The sequence below is a fragment of the Saccoglossus kowalevskii genome, chromosome 2, assembly GCF_978046115.1.
Source record: "Saccoglossus kowalevskii chromosome 2, keSacKowa6.1, whole genome shotgun sequence".
NCBI lineage: Eukaryota > Metazoa > Hemichordata > Enteropneusta > Harrimaniidae > Saccoglossus > Saccoglossus kowalevskii.
Genome location: NC_140642.1, coordinates 3,442,274 through 3,460,996, shown reverse-complemented (window position 1 = coordinate 3,460,996; position 18,723 = coordinate 3,442,274). Strand labels below are relative to the sequence as shown.

The 18,723-nt window shown below is 38.3% G+C and overlaps 1 protein-coding gene across 1 annotated transcript in view; it reads right to left on the bottom strand.

Moving 5' to 3' along the window:
* The window catches only part of LOC100378801 (galectin-8-like), a 44,221-nt gene extending 29,305 nt beyond the window's left edge, over nucleotides 1-14,916 (bottom strand). Inside the window, exon 1 of the transcript XR_014931596.1 lies at nucleotides 14,668-14,916. The gene's annotated coding sequence lies outside the window, so the exon portion shown is untranslated. The remainder of the gene's footprint in view (nucleotides 1-14,667) is intronic.
* Nucleotides 14,917-18,723: the final 3,807 nt, after the last annotated feature.

Genomic DNA, 18,723 nt, shown 5'->3' with positions numbered 1-18,723 from the left:
TCCACACTTGCCAGGGGGGAATCTCGTCTCGTCTCTCTATCTCGTCCCCTTGAGGTATGGGATCGGGAAAGTCACTTTAACTTTACAGTCAAATAAGACACACACAACAAAATACGTTTCAGCTCTCGTCTTAGTCGGTCTGTGGAGCACTCTATAAGACACAGCGCCCTGGGGAAAAGTCCCCAAGACTATCGCAAGGCTGACCCAAGACTCTCTTAGACTGCGTCAAGGCTCGCCCCAAGTCTCTCTCGGACTGGACTCTCAGACTGCGTCTGTCGTGGAGTATTCGCCAAGACCAACTCAAAACTCTCTTTATTCATTTTCAAAACTCTAACCAATTACAAAACAGTAAAAGACTCTAGGGCGTAACCTTCAATCATAAAGCCAATCACACTAAGTACTGAATACGTCATATCTTTGATTAATCGTTCACTACATTAATAACTATGGATACCAACTGTCAGAATGAGTAGTCTGAATAGCGGCGGTTATCTGGTAATTAGTTCCAAACCACTGAGCCAAGTTCCGTCCAAAACTTCAAATAGGCCTGAACGATGACAGACATAACACAGCAATTCGCTAATAATCAGCTAATTAAGTCGGTCAACAGATACGCAAAAACAAAATCATGACACATTCCTTCACCCAAACTGAGAGATTATGCCTCCTGGCATAACACGTTCACAAATCAAAGATACCGTCGTCTACTCATCGTCATACGGGTTAAATACAATACTAATAAAAGATATAAATCAAAAGAGTAAAACACACTAATTAAGTACAATGGTTATAATGTCTCAAATATCAACGGTTATAAATAAAAAAAACAAGGGAAAGGCTACCAATAGGCCCGCTTTTCTCAAAACGGTTCACTGAGGTAACCCTTCGCTGCACTGTCTCCGTTACTAAGGTTACAAACTCTATATCAAAAGGTCAAAAAAACTAAGGCGTGGCGGTATAACCAAGCGATCAGTCAATCGCTGCAGTCGACAGCATGATCACGTGATTACCAGGGATGCGTCTCTCGGTTAAAGCATTGCAAAGCGGTAACTAATAAACAATGAATAAAAAGCTATTAATCAAACTCTTGTCATCTACGCTTATAAACTTCAACTGAACTCACAAGTCGTTAATCTAAACACAAGTCATACGGCATGGAAACGGAATGCAAAGACAATGTCGCTTTCATAACACATTACTCCTCTGGCAATTAAGACGGGAAAAGGCTAAAACGATAAAACTACTGAGTTACATATAAGCCTGTCAATCGTGAACAAAAGCTTGCGTTATCAAACAATACGTATATAAGCGCACCACCTCTCATTCCAAAAGACATTAAAAAACGTTACAAAGGTGCTATCAACTCAAAAAGCGTCAGAAGTATTCCGGAAACAACACATAAACAAAAACAACTCTTAAAACGTCGGTATCTCTGTACTCGACAAATCTCAAAACTCTGAAAAACTCATTAGGGCATTACTTTCCCCATCATAATCCTTACTCATAAACTCATTAAATCTCCATAAAACTTCACAAAACTCAAAACACTGTGTTGCAAATACTTGTCCACTGAGGCGCGCTTAAATCGTTATAAAGGACCTCGCACGTCACTAAATATCAGTTCAAAACAAAGATCTGGGCGCTTACATAACATACAATTCAACACCACAAAAAAAAAATGGTAAGAAAAAACGATAGGAAAAGCAAGCAATACATTACATTACATTACATTACCGAGCAATAGTGTTGTGATTGTGGAAAAGAGTTCAACGTCCTGAGTAACAGTGTCAGTTACAGTGTCCAACAAGCGGTTCTCTAAGCAATACACAGATATCTAAAGTCAAAGTCTATAAGCGTCTCTTCTCTTGTCGCGTTATTCCGGGTCGTTCTTTGTCATCTTCTTGTCTTTAATGTCGCTCAATTCTTAATTATACAGTCCTATCCGATACTCGTCCTTCCGAAGGGATTCTGAAATCTTCATCTCTTCAGCGTCGTTATCGGTGCCATACTGTTAACGGTGTTAGTCGTCAAGCGCGGTTTCGTCTCTGCCATGGAGCCAGTTAGTTCGGTTCACAAGAAAGACACCTCTTCGTCATTTCACTTTTCTTCACAGGATGTCAATGTGTGCTAAACACCTGCCTGGGATCTCCACTCGCGTATCAGGGGGGAAATCTTCTACTCTCGGGTTCTCCACACGTGTCAGGGGGATATCTCGTCTCGTCTCTCTATCGCGTCCCCTGGAGGTGCGGGATCGGGAAAGTCACTTAAGCTTTACAGTCAAATAAGACACGCACAACGAAATACGTTTCAGCTCTCGTCTTAGTCGGTCTGTGGAGCACTCTATAAGACACAGCGCCCTGGGGAAAAGTCCCCAAGACTATCGCAAGGCTGACCCAAGACTCTCTTAGACTGCGTCAAGGCTCGCCCCAAGTCTCTCTCGGACTGGACTCTCAGACTGCGTCTGTCGTGGAGTATTCGCCAAGACCAACTCAAAACTCTCTTTATTCATTTTCAAAACTCTAACCAATTACAAAACAGTAGAAGACTCTAGGGCGTAACCTTCAATCATAAAGCCAATCACACTAAGTACTGAATACGTCATATCTTTGATTAATCGTTCACTACATTAATAACTATGGATACCAACTGTCAGAATGAGTAGTCTGAATAGCGGCGGTTATCTGGTAATTAGTTCCAAACCACTGAGTCAAGTTCCGTTCAAAACTTCAAATAGGCCTGAACGATGACAGACATAACACAGCAATTCGCTAATAATCAGCTAATTAAGTCGGTCAACAGATACGCAAAAACAAATTCATGACAGTAGTTGCCACTATGATTACATGCATAAAATGAAATACGGAGAAAACATATGGTTATGAAATGATGATTCTAAGAAGTGTATACTGTCAATAAATGTGATATGAATAAACACAAACATACATTATTTTATAAACCGTCAAAGGTTATATATAATGATCGATAAAACGAATGAATCCCGACCACACATACTGATATTTCTGGAAATTACGTAAATACATTGCGTGATGATACTGAGCAGCAAATGTTTATAACCACAGTTTCATCTATCGAGAACCTTGTGCAGCAAGCGAAATTTCAGTTACAACTGCAACCCAGTTTATTTAGTCCATGGCGCAACTTTATGATGAAAACCGGTTGCAACCGGGGGCATGCAGTTCGATGAAATTCAGCTCCCCATCTACTAAATAGCAAATTTCTAGTCAACTACAGAATTGGGTTTTGTCAACCGTCGGAATAGGCTACTTTGGCCAGTAATATATGGGGAATTTGACGGAGGAGACATTCACAGCAATCGAATCAAAACAAAATTGAAACTGTGAAACTGCTTTGCGAGTCGACATTTACGAAAACCTCGAAGACAGCATAATTATGATTACTGCAGATACGAGACATGGCTGGTGAAAAACTCTCGTGACACTGACGTGATTGCTATTGACAATGAAACCCACAAATTCCTTGCCAATACAATTGAATGTATCGGCATCTTGACAATAATGGAGTGAACGTAAAAAATCACGCCCATAACAGGAATATGTCTGTCAATAAGTACCTGAGATAAGAGAGACCGGGAATGAGAATCAGAATGATACATAGTTCAACTTTTACTAAAAAAAAAAACGTGATGGCACTACCAAGTCCGATGGTTATTGACCGCGTAAGCCGTGTCATGATCGACTGTAATTCCCCCTCACCGGCTTCAGTCATCGCATTTGGAGAAGTAATATTCTCCAACTAAGTTTTGCGGCATTTGATATTGCGTCACGACAGGCTCTGACGACCTCAGTCATTTCCCTGGATGTTGGTGAAACGACCATTATTTAGAAATTCCCGCTAACTTTTACAAAGGCCGCATTGCCATCTTGAACAATGCTTTATCGGAGGCGGCCCGGGACTATGGATTGAATATTACATGTATAGCGGGGTCAGCTAATGTAGGTCAGGTAATCGAATGTTGAGGTAATCGCAAGTCAAGCGAATCGAATGTTGAGGTAATCGCAAGTCAAGCGAACCGAATGTCAAGATATTTGAACGTGAAAATAACCGAATCTTATGACAATTGAATGTAAAGGTAATGTCTAAATAACGACAATGTAACATAATGAAACAATGACAAAATAATATTGTAGCAATTACACAATAATGAAATAATTAAGAAATAAAGATGAAATAATGAAACAATAGCAATACGATGCTGCAGTAATAACACAATAATGGAATAAGCGCAAAATAATGTTTAAACAAAGACCAAATAACCGAATAATGACCTAATAATAAACAAACAAGTTTCTAAATAAAAACCAAACAACTAAACAATGTTCAAATAATGACACAAAGCTAATTTTGGCGGTATTCTCATCCCATAGACCCTGTTCCAGTAGCGATCGTACAAATTCCTCCCCCCCCAAAAAGAAATACATTATATACTAATTTACCAGGGCCTGATCCCCGGAGGAAATATACTTTACTTTAAGCCTCATATGAAGTTTGTCAATTGAAATGTTATCATTGAATAACATTGAATTCAGGCCCGTAGTTTGGGGGGGGGGGGGTCGGTCGAACCCCCTAAATTTTGGAAGTGAATAGATTTATGATCGTAGATTAGAACATAATAAAACAAACAGTATTAATTGAAATAATTATCATCAGTTGTGTTCACGTTACACGAAGTACGGGCTAAGATTTAAGCTGATTTAGGCTTATCTAGCATATTTGCATTTCGGCTAGACCCAATTGCGTCCACGCACAGGGAGGGTCAGTCGTTAGCACGGGCTAACGGCTGCCATTAGTTGGTGACCTTTGGTAAGCCGCTATTTACGAACGAAAAATGAATGACACACGCGAGGTTCTATTTCTGCTATTTCTGGCATGTTTCGTTCTAATTTTGAAGCGACGTGCACAGGAACGCGAGAGAAGACGGACCACTTATTTGGATGCACATAAACAGTATACAACGGGCGTAACAGAATACAGAGTTTTATTAATGCATGTCGTAGACAGCGAACCAAATTTATTTTGTCTACGATTGGAGCTGCTGTACGCTCTACTACAGTGACCCGATTAATGTGGAAGTGAGCGCGGAGTAATGACTGGTGGAATAGTGTCGTTATACGAACATGGGACAATTTTCACACCCAAAGGTCGCCGCGGAGGGCGCTTAGCCCTGGGCTAAGCGTTCGCGCATACTTCATTAGCCCGTGCTAAGGTCTAGACCGCGTCTTAAATTCGGATCAGATTTAACCCGTACTTAGCATTCCTTGGCCCGTGCTAAGCGTTCACGCACGTTTTCTTAGCACGGGCTAAAGAATTTGACCTCTTATCCCGTGCTAAGGAGCTGTGCGTGAACGCAACTATCGTTTAAATCACTTGACTCAGTGAGGTAACTATCAGACTCGGTCTAAATAGCATAGTAATGAGCATTTAGGTGGCAACGAGCTTTAAATGTCAATCGTGAAGTTACGCCGTCTCAGTTCAACAGCAGCCAATCAAAACAGGTTGTTATAAATGGGCAAGCTTTTATTCGGCGATTCCGAGATGGTGTAATGAAGATCGCGTTCAAGCAGCTGATGTTAAATATTAAAACAACATTGAAACAATAATGTAATGGTAGTCACTCTCTGAAGGATGTGGTGGTCCTGAATAGGTCCGTTTGTCTTGTGCTAGTGTTCGCTCAGTTAGTAAAGTGTGGGGTTCGAACGGGATTGAGACGACACTGTACTTTCATATTGGTTCATTAGTTTTGTATTCTTCAAGTTAATGATGGCATATATACTGTTTTGTTCTAAGTGTATCAGCCAAATGTAGTAAACATATTGTATTAGTACGTGTAGCCTGTGTTATTGGATATAGTGTACAACTACGGGTTTAAAACATCATTAAAAAAAATGACGAAGATTTATCATCACAAGTTGTATAGGTCGAGGAGCTTCTTGCAGCCAAACAATTATCCCACAGTGTTGCTTCAGCACTGAAACTATGCGATAAATCATATTTTTCAAACATATTTTTTTACACGTTTCTTTGATGTCTTAGAAAATTTTCTATGTTTTTAGTGGGTTCATAAAAAGGAGATGTAGTCATTGAAGTTTATTTATTTGTTTACTGCTAAACTGCTACTATATGCATATTATTCTACCGCCATCTAAAAACAGATTTACAGTGAACCAACAAATTTACGTACTGCAAGAAACTTGGTAGTATGCCATTGGTTAGTGCATTTAATTTGTTTGATGCAATCATTGTGCCAGCTATTTCTTATGGTAGCGATATGGGGGTACAAAAATTCGGAAATCGAGAGGGTACAGACAACATTTTGCAGATATCTACTTGGCATTAATACAAGTACAAACAATATAGCGATGTTGGACGAATGAGGAAGGCTGCAATTATGCTGTGGTTATTTCAAGCGTTGTCTCTTATATTGGTTAAAATTAAATAATAAATAGCTGGAACCCCAAAACATGTTATATCATGCTTAAACGATTAGACAAGACCGGCAGACTTACTCGGGAAACCCACATACAAATCTCCTGTTCAAATATGGTTTCGGCATTGTCTGGTTTGAAAAACAAGTTGCAGATACTGCAAATTTCTTAGAGATATTTACTCAAAGAATAAAAAAAATGTTGTCAGCAAGAATGGCATGCCTCAATTTCACAATCATCCAGGTGTGTACTTTCGGAAAAATCAATGTAGTATTATAACCTGGGAGATTTATTGGCAAGCAATTATAGACTAAAATACATACTGACGAGTTTTCGCTGTTTTGGCCATAAACATAATGTTGAATTAGGCAGACACACAAAAATACAGTTAGATCAATAAATTTTTAGTTTTTGCAGTGATACGTTTGAATTTAGCATGGTAGACAATTGAAATTATATGTTCATTTTATAATGATCTAAGGGCTAATTTATGCAAATACTGACAGTCTGGGCTTACTTCGTCGCTACACAAACTGCCACACCATATATCAACTAGCTCTGTATCTTTTCATAGACCTAAGGTCTATGATCTTTTAAAAGTTTTAAAGCGACGAGATAAATATGAATTCAGCTTAACTTAGTACCATATGTTTACAGGGATGTTGTATTGTTTTTAAAACGTGATATGCACTTTTCTACCCATTACATTTTGTACGGTGTGGTGAGGCTCTGTACAGAAATAAAATTACATAATTGACTAATACTAAAATGAATAATTGTAGACAGATTTCGACATGAAATTGTGTCACTTTTATGTGCACTAACATCTGTGAAGAGCGAAAAAGCTCGTGAGTAGCATTCTACCTTAAAATGCTTGGACAATAATGCTAAGATACGTACAGTCTTGTCTTTTTTGTGTACAACATTTTGCCGTAATGGATCAAGGGTGTGGGTGTGTTTGTGGGTGGGGAATGGCCTAGGACCCCTTCTCTAAAATGGTAAAATAGTTCAAAAATGTTATGTGGAATAACTTACCAACGTAACACAAAGTAAACCAATTGAATTTAAAACCGAGAATATAAAAATGTATGTAACAGAGCTCAACAACACTTTTTGAATATTATAAATAAATATATCATTTATTGTTGTTTTCGAACCCCCTATTTAAAAGTGCTGGCTACGGGCCTGGAATTTGATTTTTACAGTTCCTGACTAAGATTAAACATACGTTGATCCAAACCCTTACACGATGGGATGTATGTGCAAGCCACGACGCGAAGGGCGTGACATAGTATTATTACAGCAGACTAGGCTTTGACTTAAAGCTCCAATACCGGATATAGCGTACCGCGATTCACCACGTAGAGGTTTCTAGACAATTACACAAGTAAGATGATTCTTTCCGACGGGTAATTGCCACGTGTAAACAGGAAACGTAGTTTAGTATACTGCTGCAGCCTTATGCAGCACGGATCGCAGTCATGGCATTGTCATACAAATTGGACATAGGAAGGATTATGCAAGCCGTAAGGGACTGGACAGCGGGGTAGGTCGGTGGAGGGGTAGGTCGGTGTTTTTTTGGGGGGGGTCACTGATTTTTGTGCAAGTGTTGAGGGGAGGCTACAGTAATTTTTATTTTGAAAAAGTGTATTTTTGTGTGTTTACAATGTGCTTAATTTTCATCAAAAAGTGTTTTAATAACTCCCCACAACACGTTTCTAAAAATACCATAATATAATACACATGTTCTTAATTGCAACACTGCTTTCAATTAAAACGGTGTGTTTTTGTGAAAAACATGAAAGTGTTCCCAAGGGTTAAGTGTACAGAAAACGATGCTCAGTCGAAACATATTAAGGCTTTGTCGAAGATCTACATTTTTATTGTAGTGAGATTAGTTAAACTTATGATAAACTTTAAGCGTTTCTGAATTTCTATTCAACGAATTGTGACCGGTCTGTCGTCGGTACTTTGGACTTTGCATTATCAAATGGGTTAATTTGGGGAATCTATTTGGGGAATACTATGTGGGGATAATTCGGGAATTAAACTCGCTTGCAAGAGGTATTTTTGGATATATACACACACTCCAATCACGCAAGACAGTGAGTACACCGAATTATGACGTTTCAAATATTTAGTAAATAAGATCAATAAAACAAAAAAGGGAGCTAGGGGAGCTCTTCGTTCGCCGTGTCTTCTCCCAGTCTTTTCTTCCAGTCCTCTCCTTCCACTCCCCCTCTTCCGTCCGTCTCCTCCTTTATCCTCCCAAACCGAGCTTCCAATCCGTTGTGCGATTCCTTTGACATTCAAATCAGTTGCGCAATTGACGTATAATCAGATTCATGCCCTCACACGTATTATGTGTGCACGTGAATCGGTTGACAGAATCTTGATAAAATTAAGCTTGGAATATACAATACCTTCGACCCCGGGACCTTCGATCAAATTCATTACTGTTATCATAGGTATACGAGCTCGTATCGTATGCTGAAAAGTCTCGTCTCTGGGTCTGTTCGTATTTTGTGCGCAACTCCCGGGTGGGGGGTACTTGGCTGCTGATAATAATAATAATCTTTATTACCACCGTAAAGAAAATGTGACATTTCTTTTTTGGTTTACAGGTTACATGTAATAAAGTTTTTTTTATCACAATACAACAAAATATGTTGAAATAATAAAATGTCCAATACATATGCTATCGACATAAAATTTAAAATTTAAATTGTAGACAATAATAAAGATTTAATCTGCAAGAGATTTTTTTTCCAATGCTGTTTGTATGTAGTGTATTACTCCAAGTATACATTGCTTGTTTGTGTTGTTCATAATGTATATGAACCTTTGTCTACTGCTGACTGAATCAAATTTCTCCATATGAGAAAACAAGGAGTACAGATGTCTCCGTTCAACTGTATATAGTGGACATTGTGTGATAAAATGAATTTCATCTTCAATAACTGTACAGTTGAGACATTTTATGTCATCTATTGTTGTTTTTGGTCTTGTGTGTCTGCCTGTTTCTATGTGTAATTTGTGGCAGCTTAAACAAAATTTTCTTAATGTGCCTATTGCCTGGCTGTCAATAAGGTTTTTATTTTCATATTTTTGATTTTTTTTTTAATAGTTTAAATGTTCTTGGAGTCAGATCTCTCCATATCGGAGTTCCAAATATTTTCATAATGTTATTGTGTTATTCCTTGAAATTTTTGAAAATTGATTTTGTAAAGATTAGTGGTTTTAAGTTTTGTTAACCAGTAATCCTTAATTTCTTTATTGTTTTCCATCTCTGACAATGCATTAAGGGCTATGTTACTTTCATCAATTGTTTTGAGGCGTTTATAATACATAAGTGCTCTGTATTGTAAAGTACATAAAAGAGGTAGCCTTCTTATGTCCATTCTGACTGCCATATTACTAGCTTTGTTATTAATATTCATTAAATGTTTGCAAAACTGTAAATGAAATTTCTGTGTACTTGTTTTGTCCCAAGTGTTCCCATTTGTGTAAACTCCCCATATTTCACCAGCATAGGTAAGAATGGGTAGTTGGGTGGTTTCAAATAATTTCAAATGCACATTAACAGATGAGTTAGCATACTTAAGATTCTCAGCGCAGAGACCATCAGAGCCACGCGACTTTTGAGTTGGTAGCTTTACCGATAATATTCGCAATGTCCGCACTAGATACAAGAATACCGTTATTATAACAGTCAGATAGATAGTTATGAACTTTTGCTTTATATTGATCATTCTTCACGGAATTCAAAATAGCTTCAATATAATCGGTATACATATCCGCAATTTCTGGTTCACCCGAGGTACCCTCACCGTTGAGGGCGATGTACCACGTTTTTTGGTATGAGCCTTCTTCCAGAATGCACTGCACTCTTTACTTTGCAATATAATCAGCTCTAGCCTGTACTTCGTTCTTTCTGCAACTACGTAGTGCAAGCTTGAATTTTGATCTTGATGATTGCATCATATACTGAATGAAACCTTGTCTGGGTTTGCCTGCATCTCGCCACACAAGAAAACATTCACGGGCCCTATCATGGGCGTCTTTAACAAAATCATTCCAGCCTGGAGCTGGAACAAACCTGACCATAGATTTAAGTTTAAACCACAAATGTTCTGATTTTTTCAGTGCAGTCACAATATCTTTGTAGAACCGATTAATGTCACTACAATGATTACTATCTTTACATAATATCAGAGCAGCAAATGGCTTCCTCTGGAATGTCAATGGTTTTCAAATATAGCTCAGTGTGCTTTATATAATTTATCAAATTGTGTGTGTTTGCTTTCGCCCAATCAATGTGCATGTCACGTGGTTTAGTCTGGCTGGAGGATTGGCAGTTGGTGTGGATCAACTTTTGGGACTCGCACACAATGGACATTGGCATATGATCAGATGCAACACAGTCATAAATAATATGGATATCTATAATAGAGCGATGTGCACCAACATACGAAATACAATGGTCTAACCATGAGGTAGTGGAATGTGCCTCACTAACATATGTAAAGTTATCTGTATTTTTCACTAATAAGCACAGAGTCCGAAATTATAAGACTCATATTTGCACAGAACTCTTGGACTTCTTTACCGAAAAGCGATTTGAGGTCAGCATTCCAGTCCCCTATAATACAAACGTTGGGTGTGTCACAATCGTCGACGATGTCATCAATTTCACGGAGATAATTAATATATTCTTCTAAGTTGTCGTGTGAGTTTGTAGGGAGGTACACACATAGAAGAAACAACATGCTATTATCATTCCTGATTTCAGCCCCAATCAGTCTCTGATCATTATACGTTTTAACCTTAATCAAGTTCAAAAGTGACTTCCGCCACAGGATGGCTACACCCCCATATGGTCGCCCAACAATTATATCAGTACTTGTGTCAACAGCTGATATACCAGCCAGTGTCCTTGAAGAAGACAAATATTATGATCCTCGCACAGCTTATTGACAGTTGGTCTACTCGATTTAATAGATCTACAGTTGTAGGTGACAATTCTGAGACGATCTGCCATGGAGAATGAGTTAGTTACGACGATTATAGAATCTACGCACGAGCGCCCCCTTCGGCCACGTTTCGGGGCTCATAAGTTTAGAAAGTAGGACACTGTCTGAAGAAGACAAACAGAATGAGGAGTATGTGTCATATTTAGTAACCAATTTTCACATTTAACATTGACTACATTCAAGTTTGCCTGGACATATGCATCATTCATGACAGCTGTAGTATCAGGATCAAATCTACTGATGAAAATGCTTGTACGCTTATGAATAATAGAAAAACTCCCAGGAAGTTTGCAGGTGCCATAAACAAAATCACGTGGTCTCTTACGATAATGAAGACGACGGTTGCTGTCCACATTATAGTCACGTTGAGGATTAACTGAGTGTAATTTCTTTTGTTCGGATGACGTCAGCCCATTTAGCGATCCATTAATTAGCGCATCGCATAACTACGATGTCTTCGTCTTTGTCGACGGCTGCGTTGTGTTACATAACCATCATTCGTACTGTTATTGTCACTCATGCTTACATAACCAATTGAATACGATCACCATAATTGGCTGAAATCGCAGTATTTTCGTTATGAGCTTCAATCGCAGGTGCTATCGAATTAACTGTCAAACCATTCTGTTTACCATCCATTATATTTTGATCCGGTACTGACAGGGGCAGTTACCTCAGTATTGGATGATATATCCAGCTTTTTCTTGATGGCACGAATATCATTAAATATATCTTCATGATATTTAGAAATTGCATCCACATTATTTTTCAGAATTGTAATGTCACGTTTAGTGTGAACGTTGTCCTTCAATAGCAAGGAAAGATCGACGTGATCAAGGTCAAGGTGGTAGCTTACTCAGGTTTCTGGCAACAAAACACTGAATATGATCAGGTTCTATTTCATGTAGTAATCCCATGATGTTATTGACACACTTTTTAGTCCCAGCCTTCTGATATTTCGTCGAGTGGTTTGCTCACAACTCATATAACACACATTTAGCTTCATCGATCTCCGAGTCGCTGTACGGGTCAGTACATAACTTCACAAGCACATCTGTGGCAATAGTATCCATTTTGTCAACAAGAAAACATAACATTTCATTGATAACAATGCTTGTACCTTGATAGGTTGCATGCGCACTTGAAGATGCTCCATTAATCCAACTATTCACGTCTTCGTCTTTGTCCTCGACATTTCTACTCGGTGGAGTCGGGAACCGTTTAGAGTTGCATGTCTTGCACAAATCCAGATCGCCTTTACACAAAGAAACACCACGCGAAGTACCACAGTCATTACAGCGTATTCCACTCATCATGAGCAAAAAATGAGAGTCTCAAGTAAAAATCAAGGAGATAAGAAACATTTTTAGCAGAGACGAACGGCTGAGACCCCAAAAAAACCCTGTGCGCACACATGTCATAACACCGCTGGTAGTTTTACTTGTGGCTGTCGAACGGGCTGCAGTACAATTATTCCCTAGGCGACTCACAATACGTAGTACCTTTGTCAAAAGAAAAGGTGTTAAACCTCTAGGAACCACTTGGCACATAAGATTACTTTATGACTCACTATGAAGCAGCAATACAATTTTTTCCCATGTTGTTGGTATTTCTTTATAATAGTATGCAGTGTGATGATATGATCAGTGGTTCTATGTTCTATTGTCGTGTTGAAACGTATTTCGTTGTGTGTGTCTTATTTGACTGTAGAGCTTAAGTGACTTTCCCGATCTCGTACCTCAAGGGGACGCGATAGATATTCCCCCTTGACAAGTGTTTCTTTTTTTTCACCATGTTTCTTTTTTATTATTTATGTACAGCCTTGCTAAATCTTGCTAAGCATTCAAAAGAGAGAATGTTTGCACCTGTTATCTATATTTTAATATAGATTTTTGAGCATGTTCCAATATTCACAATTCTACAAAATTTTAACAGTCTATAGCCAAGACTGTTTGGATAATAAAAAGCAAAAAAACAAAAATTCACTCCCAAGTGCCCACGAACCTGCATCTCTACCTTAATTGTGACTTTTATTCCCTCATCTACTATACGTAACTGTACACTATTCTCATCTTCCTTCCTGTCATAGCAGTATTCACCTCGTGGATATATACTGTGTTTAAAGCTCTAATCCATACTTCTTGTAAGTCAGCTACAGTTAAATGTTAAATTTCACTGTTAATGTATTTCTCTAAGGTCTTTATTTGACCGTTTATTAAATCTGTCAGTGTGTAGTGTAGTTAGGGCTGATATTTTCAGTTTATTAAATATTTAATTAAATGTATGTTTAGATTTGTACAGTGTGCTAGTAGTACAGTGGCAGTGTAAACAAACAAGATGACCTTTGTATCGGTTCTATGTAACTGCTGTTACATGTCCTGTTACAACACTATATCATGATTGGAGGTAAAAACAGACCTCCATGACTATATTATATGCTGTTTTTTTATGGTTTTTTTAAAGAACTACCTAATTTAAAAAAGTAAGACTAATGAGAACGATACTCTAACCTAATCTAACGATAATCTAACCTAGCCTTTTAACTAAGATCCATGCATTGTAAAAACCTATGATATGGGACAGTCTAAGGAGGGACTGCGGATATGGTATACGTGTGTAGCCCACACTGCGAAACCCAGAGTCCATTTTAGACCAAATTGACACCAAAAATGTATACCCCATACCCCATGTTGTCTGGTAGATCCCATTTTAGACCCGCCATTTATCCAGCAGACCGTATTTTGGTCTTGACATATTAAAAGTAGACCGAAATTATCTTAATAAATACATGTACTTTGTATCAAATCATAAAAGTATGCATGCATCCCATCAAAACTATAGATATGTTTATCAAAAACATTTGGGAAATCCGGGAAAAAACACGAAATGCACAAAAAAACTTAAAATGGTGTTTGACATTGTGGACCCCATTTTAGACCAAATCCCTAAATTTTGTGGATCCCATTTAAGACCATATGACTGAAAAAAACACCCCAAAAGGCGGCACATCAGAGTAAGGTAAATTTCAGGGAGTAGCCCTCGGGCGCAACTGTAGCGTCATTCAAAGGACTTGATCTAAATACAATAACACATCATACACATGCACATGAGCGATATGTGCACAGGCTGGTAACGATAATGGTAGATGTTCATAATTACGTTATACTCACAGGGTTTAATGTCGGCTTGGTCGCCGCTGATTGAGGGTAGCACATCTGCGGAAGGGCCTCCCCCGGTGTAGGGTAAGCGCCACAGCTACCACCGCCCATCGCTGGGTTCCAACCGGCAGGTGACGGATATACCATGATTTGTAAATAATTATGTATTAATGATCAGACCACACAAAAAATCCAGTATATGACGTTATAGCGAATTTTAGCGGCACTTTCTCGTCAAGACCACGTAATCATACTATTCACACACACCGATTGGATGTATTCATACGCGAGGTATTTAAGTAGTTCCTTAATGTTACCTTTAAAATGAACCCAAATACTAAGAATAGTGTAGTAGTGTTAGTGTTATTACACATTGTGTGCAAATTGTAGTGTCACTGCCTGGTAAAGACGAGGGTAATTTTTCTTGTCGCACGATGTGTTCATACTTTTTGTATTCAAATAGTTATGTAATGTGCGCCCTTTTTACCTTTAAAATATACAACGCTATTTTGCACATACAGAGTATGTGCGTAGTACTCATACGTATGTTCGTGGTATTGTTGTTGTTTTTTTCTCAGTATCGGGAACTAGATTTGAAAGGTACAAAACACAGTAGGTTCGGGTTACAGGTTACTCCAGGTCGATAGCGCTTGAATTTGTTATGTAAATGTCGTTGCGTGAGAATCATGAAGTGCCTCCACACAATAGTAACATGTACATGTAAATTAAGCCACCATTGGGGGAACACTTTACCCAGGAAAACAACACCTTCAACACACCATGTGCATTGTACAATTACTAATCTACCATGTCTTTGTTCCAGTAGCGATCGTACAACCCCCCCCCCCCCCCGAAAAAAGAAATACTAACATTATATACTAATTTACCAGGGGCTGATCCCCAGAGGAAATTACTTTACTTTAAGCGTCATATAAAGTTTGTCAATGGAAATGTTATCATTGAATAACATTGAGTTTATTTTTTACAGTTCCTAACTAAGATTAAACATACGTTGATCCAAACCCTTACACGATGGGATGTATGTGCAAGCCACGACGCGAAGGTAGTATTATTACAGCAGACTAGGCTTTGACTTAAAGCTCCAATACCTGATATAGTGTACCGCGATTCACCACGTAGAGGTTTCTAGACAATTACACAAGTAAGATGATTCTTTCCGACGGGTAATTGCCACGTGTAAACAGGAAACGTAGTTTAGTATACTGCTGCAGCCTTATGCAGCACGGATCGCAGTCATGGCATTGTCATACAAATTGGACATAGGAAGGATTATGCAAGCCGTAAGGGACTGGACAGCGGGGTAGGTCGGTGGAGGGGTAGGTCGGTGTTTTTTTTTTTGGGGGGGGGGGCACTGATTTTTGTGCAAGTGTTGAGGGGAGGCTAGACAATTCGGAATGCACAGCAATTGTATTACACAAGTAAGATGATTCTTTCCGACGAGTTAATTGCCACGTGTAAACAGGAAACGTGGTTTAGCATACTGCTGCAGCCTTATGCAGCACGGATCGGCCATTGGGAAAGAAATAATTTATGCCCCCCCCCTCGAGTTATGACACAGCCATCTTCGATGCATTATTTAAAAATCAGCACTTCTTAATTTAAAGATGCAATATGGGCATGTATTTTTTAATTATTGCTTTTTGATAGTGTACATTGATAGATACATTCGACTATGATTTATCATAACATGAAAACGCTCTTCTTGTAACATACATCTGATTATTGAATCAATGAAACAATAAGAACTTCTAATACGTACAAAAACAATCACTCCACATTACTCCGTATTAGTTGTTTTGATTTCGTATGTAACGAATACTATTGCGTGCTTTACAAACGCAACAGGCTTGGTCTATAGAGTCGAAAAACAATATTGGAAAGTGCACGTTTTTGTCCCTCGAATCTTTAACTATATTTTGCCCAATTTGTAATCTATTGCCTGTTTAATGCTCCTCATTGAAGCTCTCGTGTCGACCCGTGACCTTTCAAGTATTCATTACTAAATGCTCACCTGTAACGCATTAGCAGTGTGCATATTCCTATATTTCGTTGCTATTACAGTCGCAAAGTATAATATTTGAATTTTGGACAATGAATCGGTGGATTACAGTTGTGTTTAACAATGTGCGGCTACATATGTCTAGTTCCCGGAGCTTCCTGCAGTCATGGCATTGTCATACAAATTGGACATAGAAAGGGTTGAGCAATCCGTAAGGCACTGGACAGAAAGTACAGGAGGGGGTAGGTCACTGTTTTTCGTGCAAGTGTTGAGGGGAGGGTTACAGTAATTTATGCAGGCATAAAGAGGGCGCAATTGTGTGTGCAATGTAAGCCTCATGACACCACAGTGAAAGTAGCCGAGATTTTATGCACAGTCGGGTGTTTGTCAGGTCTTATTATTGAATGACATGTTAAAAACATAAGTTATATTCAGATCTATGATGAGAAGCACGGTCTGATGATTTTAATAATAATAATATCGTTTTATAGTATGATTGTAGAATTTTCCAAGCTAGGGGAAACTTTTGTTGGTATGGTGGCTTTGCTGGCATGAAGCCACAAGCATACCTAGTTAACAAGTCACTATGAATAAATGGCTGGTCTAGTATCAACTAAAAATTAGATGTATTACATTACCAAAATCAAAATATATGGTCAGAAATTAAACAGGATAAGCTTTTCATGCATTTTTGAATTTCTTTTGCCTGGGCTCATGTACAAAGATATAGTAGTATGGTCAAAAAGCAAGATTACAGGCAGGCAGTCAGCCATCTCTGATCCGATTGTGAAACTAATTGTCATGGACATGTATCATAACAATGTATAATTTGAAGAGAGAAAAAACATGTCAACAAGATGGCTGCCAGTTGGTCATTTTGAATTCGAACACGAAACAAATCATGGAGGATATATATCTCAACATAAACGATGTTTGTATCAAATTTGAACAAAAAACGATAAATCCTGTTGAAGAAACCACATTTTTGGTCTAAAAGCCTTGGTAATATAGTTGTATGGTCAAAAAGCAAGATGGCCACCAGTCGGCTATCTTTAATCCGATTGTGAAGCAAATTTGTGTGGATATATCTGACAAATCATGCATAAGATACACATGTAAAAAAACAAATTGGCTGCCAGTCGGCCGTCTTTGATCCAATCCTGAAACGAATCCACATAGACATGTATCCTAACATGTATAATGTATGTACCAACTGACAATGCATAATATACCACATTTTCAAAAAACAAAATGGCTGCCAGTCGGCGATCTTTTATCCGATCATGAAACGAATTGTCATAGATATGTATCCAGACATGTATAATGTATGTACAAAAACTGACAAAATATGCATATCATATTTTCAAAAAACAAGATGGCTGCCAGTCGGCCACCTTTGATCCGATCACAAAACGAATCATTATAGACATGTATCCTAAGATGTATATTCCAAATTTGAACAAAATCTGACAAAGCATGTACAAGATACCACATTTTCAACAACAAAATGGCTGCCAGTCTGACATATTAGTTCATATGTCCCAGGTAAAGTACCAGGCACATACAAATAATGAACAGATTTGGTTCACAGGATTCTGAAATATGACTCTGGACGGACGAAGACCTAATTATAAGTCCTTGTTTCGAACTTTGTTCAAGCAAGGACTAATAAAGCTGGCAGGCCCTGATTGCCCAAACTTGGTATCATGTGCATTTTTATAGGCTCACTGTTTAAGTTAGTTTTGAATCTTATTTCATTCAGCATCACACCGATTCAAGGGAGAAATACGCTGAAGATGATTTGGTAAATAAGATTTCAAGGCAAGTTTTTCAACAAGCTTTGGATACAAATCTTCTCGATTATTTTGCAATTATTACTAGAATTCGTTGTACCAGTAAACTTTGGCTGTATCTCAGTATTGTTATAAAAAAGTGTAATAAGATTATAGAATGGTGGTATTGAACATCTCGTATTTTACACACGATTCAATACACAACACTCATGAAGGTACCAGTAAAATTGTTTATGAATCACCCTAATGTGGTAC